Genomic DNA, 18,996 nt, shown 5'->3' on the forward strand with positions numbered 1-18,996 from the left:
CTCCTCCCCAAACACACCCAAATAAATCATGTGCAAGCCGTTTGTGGTGTACACCAGGGAAAAAACAAGGAACTTTCTCATGAAAGGAGTGATCACAACTCATTTACAACCATTATCCAACATTATTTCTTCTCTAATTTCCTTACTTGGCAGCTTTCAGTTTCCATGATGTGGCAGAGTTTAGCTTTGCTTGCCAAAAATTTGGGCTGGAAGAGAACATACATGGAAGTACAGGATCTTTTCCTGTCTGAGAGCTTACTTTTCCAGTTTGCCCTCTCTTGCACCCAGCTAGACCCCCGCACCCTAGCAGGCCACCCCAGAAGCTAAATGTTCCCTTTAAGTATTACTGTATTTCTGATCAGCAGGGCTGGGTGCAGGATGATGGATTCCCATTTCATTCTGCCATGCAGCAGCACTTGTTAAAGGCGACTCACTCACTTTGCCATTGTGGAAAGCAGCTCATCTCACCCACACTGAGAGCAGGTCAGTCCATGTGGATTGTCTAACTGATACTAACATCACAGCCTAAATCCTAGCCTAGATAAGATCCCAGTCTCCCACACTTGCTTTGTAGGCTTTCTAAAACGTGTGGATGTTTTAAGCAATAAAAGAGGGTGCAGAGCAGATGAAAGTGTTGAAATCCCTCCTCTCACTGCATTTGTTCAGCGCTAAGACAATGGAGCTTAAAGCATCATTGCAGCTTTCCGGCGGTGTTATGATGCAGATAATGAAGATGAAGAAAGAACAAAGAGGCCAGATCATGGTTTGAAGTCTACAGACTGATTTATGTCATCTGAGGATCTGGCCCAGTTAGATCTAATTTTAACATCCTTGACAAATTCCCTTTAATGGCAAACTGTCAAAAGGGAATCTTTTCTCCGCCCCTCATCCTTCCATCTCCATGAGCTGTTCCCTGTGACAACACTGTTCTCCAGCAGTAATTGGCAGTATCATTCCATTATCACTTATTCTTAAGGCCTGAGGATTTCATTCCTTGCAATTTTCCTGTTGTACAAATTCATGTCTATTAGTTTAACACACAGGCATGCATTTATTCCCTCTGTCTGTGTGTGTCTGGGGAGGAAAACACTACTTAAACCTGAAAGGAGCCACCGTCTTGTAAAAAACCTTAAGGAAGCAAAAGAGCTAATTCCTGACGACCCGTAGTTGTGACTTCCAGTAGGAGGTGCCTTGGTCTCTGTTCTCCTTATAAGCATTTTAAATGGCTGATGATCCAAATGAACTTAATAGCATCACTACCCAGGGCCAGCATCAATGCATTACCATCCCATATTTTGCAGAAATAGCTCCTCTTTAAGCAGCGTGCCCCTGCTTTGAGCAGGAATGGGGTTTAAAAGTGTCTGAGCACACAAAGGCAAAATCTTTTTTGAAACAGGGTGGAATTGGTTGGTGATTATCACTGAAAAGCTGGCAGCCACCAGCTAACCTTCTAACAATGAAATATGGGAATTTACCTTCATGCTTCAGTGCTTGCTATTCAGCTGTCTACCAGGGTCTAAATCAATGATTCTACACCCTCCACTCAAGGTTTCTCTTTCAAATGCTGCAGATATGACCTTAAGTTCATCATCTAAACAATGCAGTTCACGTTTAATTTCATTAATCTAAGATCTTCCATAAAATTGCAATATGGCACCATACCTTTCAAGTGCCTTCATTAAAACCCATGTTATTTCTAAATCCCATGCATATCTATGAGGTCATACGGTGGTTTATGAAAGTGGGTTTTTGAAAGGCTCACCTCCTTTATCACCAATTGGCATAAGGTAGTTTACAACAAAAAACAGTCAAAATAAATCCTCGTCTATTGCTTAGGTGATGAACAGATCACCCATTTCTGAGAATTACCCCTTTTCCCAGTTTTTAGCCTTTTCCCAGGGATTTTGCATTTGGAGGGGAAAGGAGGAAATTATGATACCCTCCTTGTTCATAGATTTTGTGCTGTTTACGATGCCTGGTGCAGTGACCCTTTTGAGATGCATCACATCATTTAGCTCTGGTGGACATCATTCCCAAGATTTGCCCCCAGATATCCATATGGCACCATGGTCTCAAACTGCAGATTAGATTTTTTTGCTATTCTTGGAATAATACATTGGCACAAGTTTCTTTTCCTACTACGTGCCTTTCCCTATCTCTAATCTGTATTATGCATCACTTGGCATTGTGATAACACTTTGGAAGGCCAGTTGGAGCAGGGACCTCATGATAGTAGATGCTGAGAGCATGAAGACACATCCTGCCCCCCCCCCAAACCTCCTCTCTCAGCATTTCCAACCCATTTAGAGCAGAAGATATCCAAAGAAAAGACTTTTCCTCTTTATTTTGTGCTCGCATCAAGCAAGCACAATTTGTGCAGTAAAGTTCTTACCTAATTCAGGTTTATGTGCATAATATAGCAGCAGAAATGCAGAATAAATAATCATCTTCCTAATAAGTGTGCTCTGAGATGCACCTGCAGAACCCCCCCTGCACACCTGCCTTCCTGCACTCCAGATCCCTCAAGACTCCACACCCTCCTCCAGGCCACTCGCTCTTAGACAGGATTGTTTCCAGGAGCAGGGAATAAATTCTTCCTGAGCTTACCTGAGCCGTGCTTGACTCTGGGTGTGCACAGACATCCCCCACTGCTTTTGTAAGCAGCATCACAGCAGGGAAGGGGCTGAGCTCCCTCTGGAAGCATCTTAGAGGTGGGGCCCATTCCCCCAGCCTTCCACAGGTGTTGCCAATTCCCCATCTTTATTAGCACTTGCTTTACTCCCTTCCTGCAATGAAAAGCAAAATAAAGTGCTGTGCAGCATCATTTATTGCAAAGCCACCAAAATCCACTTCCCTAAGAAATCAAAGCAGCAACAAGTTCCTTAAAACAAGGATGTTTTATGTGTCTCCTTGTGAACTGGGAAGCAAAAATACCAGGTAAGGCTGGAGTAAAACTGTTCTGAAGCATTGTAGAGTCTAAGGAATACTCTGCCTTGCTTCAGAGTGACAGGAGCACACTGGGAGCACTGGCGAGGGGCAGAGGTACCCCAGGTGCTGCTATGAAGCACTCAGGAAGCACTTGAAATTCATTCCTTCTCTACACGTTGAAGCAGAGTAGTCCCGGAGCCTACTGAAGCCACTAGAAGACCTCTCTGTGTGTATGGGCTCAGTTTAGACCTTGTTCTCTAATTAATTGCAAGAGAGGCTACATTGGAGCAACCATTGCTCCCTCCTTAATTAAACTTGCCACTTAAACCTAAGTTCAGCACCCACTCTATCAATCTCTTCTGAAATAACCCACCCCTTAGGTCAGTGCTAAACAAAACCAGATCCCTAAATACATTCCAGTATTCAGGTTTTCACAGAGGTAGAAAGGACACAAATAACAATACCTGTGCCCAAAGTAAAATTACGATCCACAGTGTTTCCATCTCTTAAGCAAAATCTTAAGCAGCCTGAAGCGATGAAGCTGTCCCATGGTCCTGCCCTCATCCTCTGCACTGTTTGACTGAGGCTTCAGCAGGAGGCACTGAGACGGTGCTATTGAGATGTCATTTGTGACAAACCTCCCACAGTTAATATTGGTTGATGACTTCAACCTCGCCTTCCTTCAGCCTTCCAGAAGAACATACCCCAGCTGCAGTACTGCACTGGCGGTGTAACATTACTCTGAAGAAGCAATTACAGCGAGCAGAGGAAGAAACTAAAGACAGGTCACCTAAATGAACTGAGGGAAAAGTACATGAGAAAACAAGAAAATGTCTTCATCACTTTTCAGGCTTCAAATTGGAAAAACAGGGATCAATACAGCAGAACTTCATTTAATGGTGTGAAAAACAATCCACCCCAAGACAGGCAGGAATCACTTACTGCAAAACAAACAGGCCAATTAGGCCTGGGCAGGGTGCAGTGGGACACCAGCACTGAAGCCATTCCTCCAGCCTCCAGATGAAGCCCCCAAGGCAGGATGCTCTGAGGCCACACAGCAAAATATCCCCCTAAAAGGGCCACGTGGCTGCAGTTTGCTGCTTTTTCTCCATTTTTTTCATTCCATTGCACTTCCCATTTCATTTGAATGATGGCAGAAGTGGTGTGCAGCACTGGCTGATGGTGACACCAAGAGAGCTGGGCTTGGGAGATGGGGACACAACACGTTCTTATGCGTGCTAAGGTTTGGCCAACACCTCTCAGTCTGGCTCCTAGCACGGTGAGGAGGGGGATGTTCCTGAGCCATGGGTTTGTGTTGTCCATGATGCTGGGGATGTGCAGAACCCCTTTACTGTTGCTGTCACACCAATACCATCCCTCATTGAAAGCAGCAGACCCTGCAGAGCCACACTTGCATCCCTTCTGCATCTTTCCTCAAGGCTTGGTCCAGAGTGGCCTTAAAACTTTCAGTGTTAGAGTCCAGCACCTTCCCCAGGTAACTCATTCTGTTGACCGACTGCTTCTGTGTTAGGAAGTTTTTCTTCCTCTAGAGAGATGCCAGCTCTGCTCTCCAGCGTGCATCCAGGACACAAGCATCTGCCACATGAGGGTTCTGTTGCGTTTGCTGCCATTACCACTGCCAGCTCCTGTAGCATATTAAACAGATTAATTGAAGTGATACAGAGGGAGCATAAAACCCACCAGTCTTCACTGGGGGCAAGTGCCACTGAAATGGAGAAGGACTGAGGCAGGAGCTGACATGTGCAGGAGTAACATCGTGTTATTAAGAGGAGGAAAAGACATTTGACTTGCACTTAATAACAGCTACCAGAGCGTATTCAAACCCAAATAGTTGTAAGGCAGCAAGTTCACATCTTATCCCCACCCTTGTCAGTCAAAACAAGCCCTGGCATTCCAGACTCACAGAGCTGCTGGTTTTAAAGCACCTCACAATGCAGCATGGACACCAGGCCTAAAGCTCAGACCTAACTTTGTATTTATGTTTGCCTGCAGGAAAATAATCAGCCCCAAAACGTGTGGCCACAATCCCTGCTGCACCTCCAGAAAACTGCTGTGCAAGGCCATTTTCCTCTCTCTTTTTCCCTCCCTTCTGCCGAAATATTGGTTGTATTTTCTCCCTTTATTTATTGGAGTGCTAAATGGATTATTTCAGTAATAAATCAGGCCCTTTCATTACAGTTTTAAGGTGTTGTCACTGTTGTGAAGTACAGTGTGCCATCAAAATTAAGCTCAGATTGCATTACCACCTCTTTTACAGAGAGAGAATGACTTGATGGTTTTTTTTTTTCCAGCAGTCTAAGCACTTTGTGTCTTGCCTTCAAAGAACAACTTGCTGTTTAGATTCAGAAACCTTCCTCCCCAAGTTATGCAGTTTCCATTCAGGTTGCCTCACAAGTATCTTTGCATCAGGTTGGAAACCAGAGGGATGATATTTCTTCTAGCTCAAGCTAACTATTCATGTAAATGGGAGGAACTGTTAATGGGAAGAGGTGATGCTAGAGCAGAATTACACAGTATCTGGCTCCTCTCTCACTTCCCAAGGTTTAAATCAGAAGTAATTCCACTGAAGTCAGTACAGCAAAAAACAATTGCCTCAGTGCTTTTGAGGCAGCCTTTTGGTTTTGCTGTGCTCATAACAAAGGTGACTGAAGGAGATGCTGATTGCCAGGGTAATTTCTAGTCGACTTCACCTGAGCAAGACTCCATTCTCCTTGTCTACCCCAGTGAGCAAACAGAGCTCTCATCACCATGCCCCCTGCTCCACGGCTTCAGTGAGGACAAAAAGCATTATTGGGGCGTAATAGCCAAATAGATCTCCATCTGTGTTTAGTATTAACGTCCTCAAACTAGCAATGGAAATGCCTACTTGGGTGTTTGAAACCCATATGAAGTTATGTGAATTTATGGAGCATCGATAACAACCAGAACTGTGCATGGTGCAGGGGTGAGACAGTGCAGGGTGGCTTCCAAAATCCAGAGTTAAAGCTCTGAGCTGCTATACGTGATGGTGGCAAGTGACTTCAGATCTCTCCTTGCAGAAGATGGAGCCATGCTGAATCCCCACCTCCAAGGCCTGCATGGAAGTCCAGACAGGAACACGTGCAGAAAGCTTGTGTGGTGACAGCCTTGCTGTTCCCACCCCAGCACAGGAATCATACACGCACCCTGCTTTGCCTCCTTGCTTGGGCTCCCCATGGAAGCTGGGGTGGGAAAGCCCTATTTAACCCCCCCCCATTCGAAACCCAAAGCATAAACGCTTCAGCTGAAAGGAGCATTAAAACACTGCTCTGTTAAACATATGTTCAAGTTCCAGTGCTTTTAAAGTTAAGTGTGTTATAAAAGGCTTCCTGAATTGCATCTTTACGAGTATTATATTTATCTTAGATGTAAGATGCAGAAAAGGCATCTGTAACAGAACCAGCCTGAGGGCACGGCCACATTGCACTGGGGAATGGGCTGAACTGCACAGGTCAGGTCAGGTAGAGCAGGTGGACAGGGCTCTTTATCACACAGGTTAAACTCAGACCACTGACCTGTGGTCTCCTCACCACCACCACCGTGATGCTGCTGGTTTTAAGCAATAGGTGGCACTTCAGGAAAAGGAGTTTTCCAGCATTCCTGCTCTGTGCGTTCCTTTAAATCGACACTAACATTATTGCCAGGGCTTTTAAAAACCACAATATCCCAGATGAGTCAAGAACGTCTCACCTGCAAATAATAGAGCCTCCTCCAACCTCCGCTGTGCCTGCTCCTTATTCCACCCCCTGACACAACCTGGGAGCAATCCAAAGAAATAAGTGACATTATCCTGCAGTAGCCTGGTGACACTTAGGTTCCAGTCTTTAGAAAAGCTGTGGGCAGGTCTGCCTGGTGCTGCAGAAGTCATTTTAGAACACTAGCTCCTGCACATTATGGGCAATACTTGGAGAGCTGTATGTGAGTGACCTGCTGCTGCTGCATCCTCTGACAGCTGCAGAGGGTTTCATTCATCTTCCCTTTCTGGCCACAGCTCTAGCAAGATGAGCCTGGAATCTTATGTATTATTTAATCCTTCTCTTTATTAACTCCACAGCATCTCTGATTGTCCAGTCGGGATGGCCACAATGGGATGTACCGTGTCTCCGCAGTCCCAGTGCTGCTGCCTCTGCAGATCCTCATCTAGAAGCTGGCTGGTGACCACCCTCTGAGCGAGGTGAGGCTCTGCAGGACTGGAGCAGAATGACATCATAGAATCACAGACTGGTTTAGGCTGGAAGGGACCTTAAAGTTCAATCCATGGGCAGGGACACCTTCCACTAGAGCAGGGTGCTCCAAGCCCCTGTGTCCAACCTGGCCTTGAACACTGCCAGGGATGGGGCAGCCAGAGCTTCTCTGGGCACCCTCACAGGGAAGAACTTCCTAATACTCCATCTCCATCTGCTCTCTGTCAGCTTGCTTCCAGAACTTCGCTGCTGCCAGGAAACAGCAATATTTTCCCTTTAGAGCTCAGGGCTGAGTCTCCTTCAGTGCAGAGGTGCTGCTGCACATGCGCGGTGCTGGCAGGGAAGGACCGGGGCACCCTGCAGTGCTGCCCACCACAAAACAACTATTGACAACTCCGAAGTTTTCCCCTTCATTAAAGACATAGCAGAGGCCCAAGCTGCTCAAGGAGTTAAATGTATTAAGCAATTTACAATTAATATAGAACTCATTCCAGAGATATCTACCAGAGAGTACAACAGGGCAATTAACCCACTAATACACTAGGCTATTACATCGCTATGTCTCTTATTTTAGCCTGAGGTGATTTGAAACGCATTGGATTAAAGGATATTACAGGAGATAGCATGAAAAATAGCTTAATGTAATGAGCCATCCCGTGATGTCTGCTATTAAAGATGATTTGCAGTTGAAAACTACAACATACAGTAGTTCAGCCATTTAGAAACATGAGTAATTTAACCCTTCCCTAGCCTGTGCCCCTTAGATGAATCGGTGCTCCCTCTCCCCCCCCCACTTCAATGTCTTTATCTGAGGATTATCAAATGCACCTTATTAAAGTACAATGGTATCTTTGGGAGATCGGTGCCCGAGGTTGAGAGGAACCAGTAATCTGCTAATAACTTTTAAGAATAGATCCCTGAGCGAGTAAATAGGCTGAGGCAGAGGGAGGCTGTTTGACTGGCACCACGTGTGTGAGATGGGAACTTGTAGCAAATTCCTAGAGTAGCCTTAGGCCTGTCATATCGGTTTCAAATGGTAACTCAGAACTGGGAAACAAAAGCATCTTATCTTAAAATCTATAACCGTACAGCTTAGCATGGAAATGGCAGCACCCAGGGAAAGGAGAGCTCAGTGGCTGGAAAAGTTCCTGCCTGAGGAGTAGACTTGCCATGGAGACCTCTTTGATAGCTCAGGCACGTTCACTGCTGGGGTGGTGCTGCAGCTCATCGGCTTCTTATCTTTAGTTTAGCCTGGCTTTGGTCAAGAAACCAGCACCAACAAGCCTGGGTATTGAATAAAGGCACCTAGAAGCCATCCTGTTCCCAAAGAGGAAAACACACTGGAGCAAACACTCTAAGCACAGAGCTTTGGCCATGGGCTTTTTTCATCCTCGCTGGCAAGGAAAGGACTGTGCTGCTGATGTGTGAACGGGATGATGAACACATGGAGGTGCTGGGTGGCAGATCCTGCGTGCACAAGAGCCCAAAATCTGCACTGCAGCCAAGTGCCTTCCCATGAGTGGCTGTAGCACAGTTATGCATTAGCAGAGCGCTCTGCCAAAGGATGCAGCTGTAAATCACCTTCCAAACCTGGATCTGCACAGGGAGGTGATGGGGGAGCAGATGAGGAAAGCAAGGAGGAGGTTCACTGTGCTCCTGCAGAAAACCACTGCCTTCACGGAGCATCTGCCTGCTCAAGGCCTTCTTCAGATGAATTTTAAACTGTCCAAGGATGGAGATTCCCTCACACCTCAGGTGCTTCTTCCAGTGCTTGGTCACCATCAATTAGAAAGAGGTTTTCTTACATCCAATCTGAACTGGATTTGCTGTTGCTTCTTTCGTTTTACTGAAGACCAGGTAGAAACACCTACAGAAGACACCTCCAGCCGCTACATCTGGTGTAAAGAAAGGGGAGACATCAAGTATTCAGCAGGAGCAAATTAACTCAGAGCAGAACCATCCCATGGCCTCTCCCAGAAGCCAGCAGCCTGAGGCTGAGCCAAGGCAGCAAATCCCAACCCTGTCCAAGCTCAGGTACCCCACTAAGAAGGTCTGAACAACACCACTGGGGAAGGAGAGCCTGTCCCTGGGCTTGATGCTGATTATGCTGAGCTTCTAACCATAACACAGGTTTTAGTGCTTACATCTGTGGGTATTTCAGCCCAGCTTGCCCCCTGCCAGCTGCCATCCTCCCAGCCCAGATGCTGCTGATTTCAGTTCTCAGGAAAAATCACAGCGCTGGGAAACAGTTTCTACCTGGGCAGCGTGTGTTTCTCTTGCTCTTGTTTCTGTGTTTCCTCCTCCTACCCAGAATGCAGTAAAATCACTGAATTCATGCTGTCAGTCATGAGGCTTTTTGTCTATTGAGATGGGGACCCCAGGCACAATCTCTCTTTTTAAGAACCCCATTGACACAGAAATAGAGATGAACAAAACTGGCACTTATTTTTCCCCCAGGAAAAGATAGGATTTCTCTCCCCATGTTTCCTGTCAAAAAGTTTCTTTCTTCAACAAACAGAAAGAGAGTAAAAAATAAATCCCATGCAGCCCATTAAAGATATTGCAGGGGGGACCTGGGGAAGAGTTACAAGTACACGAAGAAGTGGGCAGGATGGTTTGTAGGCAGGAGGACACAAGTGCTGCCTTGACCCATGCCACCCAAGCATCCTCTGCTGTGGGTGCAGCTACCGTTTCCCAGGAGTTTCCATGTGCACCAGCACCCCCCTGGGAGAGGTGGCCCAAAGCAGGGTCAGTGGCTACTCAAGGAAGTGCCACTGGTTGTGTTTGCTTTCAGTCATTACCTGGGATTCAAAAGGGGTGTGCCAGCTTGCACTGAAATCATGAGGAGGATGGACAGCATCATTGTGGTTCCTTTGAGCAAAGTGTGAGGAATGAGGGAAAGAAACCCAAATACCAGCAAAAAAAAGCACTCTCAGGATGAGATTATCCTGATCCTGAGCTGAAACATTTCTGCACCAAAGTGGAAAGAGAAGGCAAGAAAAGAGCCATTTCCCCAAGTGCCCCCCATGCAAAGCATTCAGTGGGGATTTTAGGCAAAGGGTGGTGCTTTCCACAACCCCTTCTGCAGGGCCAGGAGGGAGGAGGTGGTGGGGACCTCCTTCTAATCAAAGAACTCGTCACTGTCACTTTGGCGTTAGCAGATGCCACGAACAATAACCAGGATCCCGTGCCTCTGAAATGCATTATTAACAGGCTACATTCATTGCTACCCACCCCTGCTCCAACCAGCTTTCCTTTTTGTTTCACTCGGGACTGCCTGCATCCCAAGCGGCACGGGAACCTGTCATTTCTCATTTCCATCCGGAGGAACAAGTGATTTGGGAGAAGGGGAGAGGATGACCAGGGCTTTCTGACCTTTTCTCCTTCAATTTCACTCCTCTCCTCTGTGAGGAGAAAATGGCAATCACACTAGGTGGAACCGACAAACTCATCTCTGTGTCACTGCCTTACGTGTACAATAGCTGTGTCACTCGGCGTCAGGAGGAGGAGGCAGTGACGGGATTAGGGGCCCATGATGGCCCTTACCTGCGAGCAGATTTAAGCCTTCCCATTGCACCCCATGCTCGTCGGTGCCACCCAAGGTGGGGTTATTTAATTGTGAGCATGGTGATGTGAAGCTCACCACAAAAATCCCATGTGATTTGTCTGTTCTTCCTTTCCAAATGGGATTGGTGTCTCCATGTGCCTGCAAAACCCCTCCTCAAGGAGTAAGACCTTGTGGCTTCTGAGGTTACTAAGCTTTTCACATCACCTTGTAAATTCAATTGAAGAGCTCTCAGGGATATACTACACTGATGGAGAAACTGAGGCACAGCCAAGGAATGGGGCTATCCCAAAGCCATGCCATACCTCTGTGGGTACTGAGCATCCGGGTCCCTGCTCTATTCCCTCCAAGGCTGTCCTGCAGCCAAGCAGGTGGGAACACACAGTGCAGGAAGGCAGATGGACACCCAGGGATAACCCCTGCTCTGGAGTGCCCACCCTGTGCCACCCCAAATCTGCTCCTCCTGTACCCACAATTATCCCATGGGGCGAAGATGAGAGACATCAAATGTCCCCAACACCTTGTAGCTACTACATGGAGGAGAGGGCAGTCTGGAGCATCACAGCCACAAAGAACCAGCCCAAGGCACTACCAGAGTGCTGATGAGCATAGGAATTAATGAACACGATTGCTTGCACAGGAGCTCAATGGGCTCAGCCCCGGCATGGAGCCACCACCATGATGACAAAGCCACCATCAGCTCTAGTGCTTGGATGGGCACTGACAATTCCCATTTCACCTGGTTTGCAAACACACCTGGATTTGTGAGGGGGATTTTCCTAAACCATTCTCAGCCTCCAAAGACTAGAGCTCAACACAAACCCACCAGAGACAAGAACAAAGAACAACTAGAGCATCATTTTAGTCAACTGTAACCAGTCCTAGATGGGATACGGTGGTGCAGGGTGATGTATTCCTGGTTGGCATGATGCAAACTGGCTGATTCCTCCTAATACTTGAATGGAAAAAGTGCAGGAAGGTGAAGGGGGGAGTGGAGAGAAGCAGGGGAGGTGGTTTCGTACGGAGAGCTCTTCTGCAAGAAAACTCCCTTTTTGGAGGGTAGGAGGGATATTGGTTAGGAACAGCAAGAGCGTGGATTTTTCAGCTCCTATAAATCATTATTACTGGAATGTCCCTGAGGGGATGAGAAGAATGGATCAGTTACAGCCAAAACTTTTAGAGGGAGAAAGAGGAAGGAGGGAAAAAGGGAAATAAGAGGGGGAAAAGGGGGGGGGGGGAGAGGAAAAGGGGGGGGGAAGAGGAAAAGGGGGGGGGAAGAGGAAAAGGGGGGGGGAAGAGGAAAAGGGGGGGGAAGAGGAAAAGGGGGGGGGAAGAGGAAAAGGGGGGGGGAAGAGGAAAAGGGGGGGGAAGAGGAAAAGGGGGGGGGGAAGAGGAAAAGGGGGGGGGGAAGAGGAAAAGGGGGGGGAAGAGGAAAAGGGGGGGGGAAGAGGAAAAGGGGGGGAAGAGGAAAAGGGGGGGGAAGAGGAAAAAGGGGGGGGAAGAGGAAAAAGGGGGGGAAGAGGAAAAAGGGGGGGGAAGAGGAAAAAGGGGGGAAGCAAAGATTAAAAGGAGGGGAAAAAAGAAGGAAAAAAGGAAAGAAGAGTGAAAAATAAAAACGAGAAAAAAAAGCAAATGAGGAGACAAAGGCAGGAGAAAGGGAGGAAGAGAGAGAGGAAGAGAGAACAAAAGCAAACGGAGAAGGAGGAAGAGAAAGGGAAGAAGGAGAAGAAGGGAATGAATGAACTTTGGAAGCAATTTCTAATTCCTTTCACCTACATCATGAATTGAGCATGCAAAAAAAAGGAGGAGAAGGCGGCAGGAGGCAGGGAACTATTGCGCCTGGCATGCAGATTATCATTTGAAAAGCTTCTGTTGCTATGTTTTTGTCCCTGGGTGATGAAAATGAAATTGTCTGATGTGTGCGCCGTGTTAGATTTACCTTTGCAGGGTTCACCCACAATCAGTAGAGAGGGGTCATGCCACAATATGTCATCTCACAGCTCCATCACACCAACTCCAATTTATACGAGGAGGTATTATGCATTTCAAAGGAACCCCCTGCGCGTGGCTCTTGTTACTGATCTATATCGCAGCTCAGCTGAGGGAAGATTAGTTCTGCTGCAAGGGCAACCAGACTTATTTGTTTATGATTATATTCCCCTTAAAGACGCACTATTCCTTTTTTTTCATGTCTAATTTCAAGCATCACGTTAAAGGGGATGGGGGGGGGGGAGGTGTAAAAGGTGAGAGAATTCCACACTCTCTCCCACAAGGAAACCTAATAGTCCAAGTCTCCCATGCATCCTGCTCATTAAAACCAAAAATAAAAGCTCCATTTAAATGCAAATGTGAGTTTTAGCTGGGGACTCCCCAAAAAGCTTCTCTTGGAAGCACCAGGGAAATAGGATTCAGGAAGCTAAAATGGCTGACAGCAGCCGAACGCCTGCGGAAAACACTTCCCATCTAAATGCCCTCGTCCTTCCCCCTCCGATGCCCCCCGGTCCCACATCCTCATCCTCATCCAGCCCGGCTGGCTCAGGCGCAGCATCACTTATCACCGCTCTCCGCTGCAGGATTGTTTTACCTCCGGCAAGCACCACCCCAGCGCGCTAAAACTGATAACATTAGCCTTTTAACTCCTGCTCGCTCTTGCTTTAATCAACGTTTGCCCAGAAAGTCGACGGGTTTGTCCCTGATAAAGGCTCTGAAGGATTTAATGAGGCGACCGAGTGCTGCAGACCCCAGGAAGCCCCTGCTCAGCACAGCTCCTTCCGTGTTACTGAACGTGGATTTAGTTTGGGGGGCTCCAGATGATAGTGGGCACCCAGGATATCATCAAGCAGCTGGCACTGATTCAGTGTGGTCCCTGAGCTTTGGGGGCTGTGTAACCCCCAGCATTAAAAAGCCAATGAGTCCTGGGAAGTTTTTACAGTGGAAAAGCTGATTTGTTTGATGGGCGGGGGGGGGAGGGGGGGGGGGGGAGATGCAGAAGGAAAGGACCTTGATGGGGGAAAGATGCAGAAGGAAAGGACCCTGTGGTCCTGCCCATGGTGGTGGGATGTTCAAAGCTGCCGTGGCTGCTCCGAAACCTGCCCATTGCAGGTACCCAGGGATGCTCCTCCCTGAGAAAGACCCCACACACGGTGGCGCACCCCTCAAAAGCCAAATATAAAAATAGATTTGGGGTTTTCTAATGGAGAATTAGATAATGTGGGATGAGGGAGGTGAGGACACTTGAGCTGTTCCCATGGTGGAAGGGTGTTTGCCTCCACAGTGAGAGCAGGGGAGGATTCATGCCGAGCTCTCACGCAGAGACACTTTTGCTTATCATCACCAGGCCGGTTTCTGACTCCTCTGCCCATGATTAACGTATCACTGCTTATAATAAATAGGCCCATTCCATCTAGGAAATAAATGGGTCCAGCAGGGACCTGCAAGGAGCAGAGACACAGAGCTGCTGCTCTCTGGCCCCATCTCCCGGCTCCTCCAGCCCCTCCACAGAGCAGAGCCAGCAGCACTGATGGGGTTCAGTGGGAGCAGAACAGCAAAGGTCACCCCTGCGCCCCCAGCTTTTCTTACTGTTCTGATGATGCATTCTGCCAAAGTTTGCCAAATCCAAGCAGAATCAGGAGCACCGAAGCTGCTGTTGCCTTGGCTTCGCATCGCTGTCAGCCACGTCAGATGCGCAAGACTGAAAGTGATGCCCGTCTCCCTTCGTGGTGCTCTCTGCCTGCTGGAACAACAGATGAACAGGTGAATGTATATAGAGGACAATGAGCAGATTAATTAAGGGTGGAATTGGCTCACGGTTCACTTGAAGCCTACCCTGTAGTTATGTGGAGCTTCCCCTCATCTGGGGTTTGAGCACTTGGTGGGATGACTGTGGCACCCACCAGAATCCCACTCCAGAGTGCTGCCGGCCCCAAAACAGGTCCCACTCACCCCGGGGGCCTGATCCTGCTCATCCTCATGCTGGGGCACACCCAGGGACCCCCCAGCATTACTAAACCCCTTTGCATTGGCATAAACAGGAGGAAGGCTCCCAGCAGCTCGGACCCAAAGTGTTAAATATTTTCTGCTTAAGTGCAGAATCTTTCCAGCACAGCTCATTGAGCCCCTTCCTGCACTGGACACTGAAAACCTGAGACACCAAAGGCCAGTCGCAGGTCCCCAGAACCCACGTTCATCCAAAGAGCCTCACAGCCATCAGGCTCTAACCGTGTGACACTCAATCTGTGCCAGCCACAGCATCACCCTGGGTGAGGAACCAGGAGCCTGGAGCAGGCTGCAAGACAACCACCCCATCTTCAAGGGCCAGCCTTCCCTTTCCCTGCCATTTCCTCCCTTGTTCTTCATGAAAAACACACTCATTCCACTACTTGGGAAGCTCGTAATATGATGGGTGAAAACAATTAAATGAAATAGACTGGTAATACCCATGGGAAAACATTTTTAGATATGATATTACAATCTTGTTTCAAAATTGGATTTTGCCAAGAGGAAATACAGTTTATTATAAAACACATTTTCTTTTAATTTAATTATATAATCTTTTGGCTTCAGAGAAGGGCTGCTTAAATCAGACCCATTTAATTTTCAAGTGTATTCACCCATCACCCAGGGCAAATTGGTTTAAATTAGTAGGTGACTACACAAGTTCGAGATATGTGTCAGACCAAAATTTATCTGCGAACCCTCTATCAAAGCCCATCTCCATCAGCAGCACAGCAGCAGAAATTACCAGGGATGAAGAGGCAAGTGTCTGAAGAGCAGCATTTGCTCTGATTTCAATGACACCCACTACAAACCCCGACATGGGGTTATTTATTTTTGCTCTTTGGGAATGTTTTGCCACATCAGTTCATCACGCTGCACGTCTGCACCGTGCCAATAAAACCTGATGACCTGCAGTTACTTTCTACCAGGTGCATTAAATTCCCATAACAGGAACAGATCTTGCTAAGTCTACCATAGCCTCTTCTTTTGCAGAGATTACATTTCCAGCCTAATGACAAGAGTGGTTTGTTCAGAAGCTGCAGTCGCCAAACTCTGCCTGCGATCCGTCACGCTGACCCGCTGCACGCCGCGCTCCTGCAACACAGCTCCACATGGACAATACCTTGTGAGTTATATCATGACTCTCTTCCCATCCCACCCTACCCTATTTTTCCCCATTGCTCAGCTCCTAGAAGCCTGCTCCTGGTTCACGTTTAAAAGCGGCCAAAGAAAACGCATCCAAACCCATTCAAGCCTGGTTTTGCGCAAGCATCCCTGCGCTTACGGCTCCCAGAGCTTGAAGTGTGTGGTTTAGTGCTGCTCGCTGTGGTTTGGGATAATCACTTGCAAAGACAAGGGAGGAAATTCCTCAGCAAAGGGAAAATACTGCAGTGCAGTCGAGGCTGACTCGGAGGGAACACCACAGGAAGAATAATCATACATGGGATTTGGAAGGGGGTTTTCATCATAGGTATCAAAATGCGCCCCATGAGTACTGGCTGGGGGAGGATGAGCTGACCCTGAGCAGCCAACCCAGCCTCACCCCCAGCATCCTTCTGTGGGGCTCCTGCACTGGGTCACGTTTGGGAAACATCCTGCTCCAGCAATGGGTCTGCAGACCCAGCCGAGCCCTTGGCTGGGCTCACCCCCATCAGCCCTCCCGTAGCTCTGCTCTCCTCAGCAAACACATCCAGTTTCGTACCCTCGAGAAAACCCATTGATGTGGTGCCACCAGCAGCAGCACAACCACCCTCATGTTAAATAAACCCCGAAAAGCAGAGGTTTCTGCCCTGGCCCAGAAACGCAGCCAGCACCAAAAGGCAGCAAATAAAAGCAATACCAAAACAGGATTTGGTTCTTATTCTTCTTGCAAGGTTGGTTTGGTGTTAACCAAAACAAAACGTCTATCATGATTCTCATGTCAGGCAAAAAGCCTGGGAAGGCTCCCAATGCAGCAGCATCAGCTGTAGATACAGAGAAATATACATATATATATATATATACATATATATATACATATATATACACATATAAAGATAGACATGCATCAGTGTAGGGAAGTTCTGAAAAGGTGGTTTGAATGAACTGAAAGTGTTGTTTAAAGGCAAATACTTTACTGAACTCCATCAAAACATTATCATACAGACAGTTATAGGTAAGGAAGGCTCTGTGGAGACCTTAGAGCAGCGCCAGTGCCTAAAGGGGCTACAAGAAACCTGGAGAGGGGCTTTGGACAAGGGCCTGTAGGGACAGGCCAAGGGGAATGGCTTTAACCTGCCAGAGGGGAGACTGAGATGAGCTCTTAGGCAGAAGCTCTTCCCTGTGAGGGTGCTGAGGCGCTGGCACAGGGTGCCCAGAGAAGCTGTGGCTGCCCCATCCCTGGCAGTGTTCAAGGCCAGGTTGGACACAGGGCCTTGGAGCAAGCTGCTCTAGTGGAAGGGGTCCCTGCCTGTGGCAGGGGTTGGAGCTGGAGGAGCTTTAAGGTCCCTTCAACCCAAATGATTCCATGATTCCATGAGTATTTCAACAGGTGTTGGACACCCACCTCCTTCTTGGTCTTTGCTGCTCTCCCATTCACTGCCCACTTTGGAGATGTACCCAACCCATCCCACAAGCCCAAACCCTGAGCAGCGCATCCCTGCCAGCTGCTGAGCTGCAGCTGGACCCCAAGTGTCACGAAAACATATGATCTCAGCCATGCCTGGCAAATAAACATTACAAGGGGCTGTTTCAAAGCTTTGTAGTAGCAAATCTCAGCACTTAACTAGTAATGCAATAAGTCCTATCAAGAGCATGCTGAAAGGTGGAATAAATTTCCTGGAGAACAATGCGGGTGATGGATGCACATGACCAACACACAATAAAACTGTAGAAGGGGAGGAAAAAAAATGCATCCAGTCAATACAATAAAATCAGCACAAATACAGGCGACGGAAGCAAACAAATCCAACAATCCAAAGATTTTACAACACTCTCACATGCAAAACATTTCTTTTGCCTTCTTTCCTCCCCCCCCCCTCCCCTTAGAAATCTTAGGGTAAAGAAAAAAAAAATGGGCCTGTTTTGCATCTTGGTGCATTGTGAAGGCACCGGCGGCTGTCGGCACAAATTACCATTCATCCAGGCGTTGTTGTGGAAATTTTCAAGGGATTTGCAGTAATTATATGACAAAATGCTTGCAAATCTCACTCATTGCTGAATAGAAACACACGGGTCAAAGATTGAACACTCTCAGCTTGGTAATTTGTAAATGTCAATCAGACGGGGGCCACGGGAGGCACCCAGGCACAAGCAGTGAAAGGCAGAGCGACGCCGTAGCAACCAGAGAAAGCCTTTTCAGTGCGCCGCCGCTCGAGAAGGCACCGGGATAGTTTCGGTTCCCAGTTAAAAAACCCAAACCGATCACCTTGCACCGAGAGGAGGAGGAAAAGGAGGGGGAGAAGGGGAGGAGGGAAGGGAAGAAAGGGAGGAAAAACAGTTTAAATAAAACTGGGGAGATTAAATTAACTGATACATACATTGGCGGAGGGAGATGGTTTGCTCGGTAATAAATACGGGCTCCTATCTCCCCCTGTGTGAGACAGCAAGGAAAGCAAAATAAAATTAAAAGATATAACAATAAAAATTATAAATGCATTGCAGCCCCTCCGAGCAAGAGCTGGTAATGAACCCGCGGCGAGCCAGGCAGAGCCTTATCTCCAGGGATCGTAAAGAGGCAAAGGAAAGCAAGGTGATGGGGACCACTGTCCCCCCTCCCAAACCACCACCCTCCATAGGGACACAGAGCTTCTTGGAGAACTCAACCCCACCTTCTTCCATGTTCCAGGAAGTGGGATTGGGAACTGAATTGTTTTAAACGATACAAAAGGAATAATCCCGGGGGCTCCCACTCCACAGGGAATACATTAAAGCAACCTGATCTGCCTCTAAAGAGGAGCAGCTCTGCTCCATGAGGGCTGTTTCAGAGACAATTACAGCCCAGGCTGGGGCACTGGGAGTTTGTGGCACTTGCCCTTGGGGCCCTGCAGCTTGGTCTCTATTGTACTACTAACAAAAATGACATTTTTGGTTAAAAATGGGGATGTTTGGGGGCTTCCGAGGTTGGTTCCCTTTGTTTTCTTAAAAAGAAAGGGGAAAAAAGCCCATAGAAGACGAGATGCTGCTGGGTCTGTCCTGGAGGCTATGATTTCAGGGCTGAAAAGGCCATTGCAGGAGAGCTGCAACACCCCAAGAAGCCATCAATACGTTACTATGGATTACTGTTGGGTCATGCCCAAGTTTTCT

The 18,996-nt window shown here is 47.7% G+C and overlaps 2 long non-coding RNA genes across 2 annotated transcripts; one reads left to right on the plus strand and one right to left on the minus strand.

Annotated features, from left to right (window-relative positions):
- Positions 1–6,991: 6,991 nt before the first annotated feature.
- LOC133277821 (uncharacterized) lies at positions 6,992–18,049 on the plus strand. The gene is made up of 3 exons (XR_009746351.1): positions 6,992–7,141; positions 15,706–15,838; positions 17,243–18,049. It is a non-coding gene; the product is annotated as an uncharacterized LOC133277821 (long non-coding RNA).
- On the minus strand, positions 7,593–11,334 carry LOC133277820 (uncharacterized). Its single transcript, XR_009746350.1, has 2 exons — positions 9,296–11,334; positions 7,593–9,046 (listed from the first exon to the last, which is right to left on the minus strand). It is a non-coding gene; the product is annotated as an uncharacterized LOC133277820 (long non-coding RNA).
- Positions 18,050–18,996: the final 947 nt, after the last annotated feature.

The sequence above is a fragment of the Pezoporus flaviventris genome, unplaced genomic scaffold (assembly GCF_033815535.1).
Source record: "Pezoporus flaviventris isolate CSIRO_AGI_PZ_B2104156 unplaced genomic scaffold, CSIRO_AGI_Pfla_v1 ptg000063l, whole genome shotgun sequence".
Taxonomy (NCBI): domain Eukaryota; kingdom Metazoa; phylum Chordata; class Aves; order Psittaciformes; family Psittacidae; genus Pezoporus; species Pezoporus flaviventris.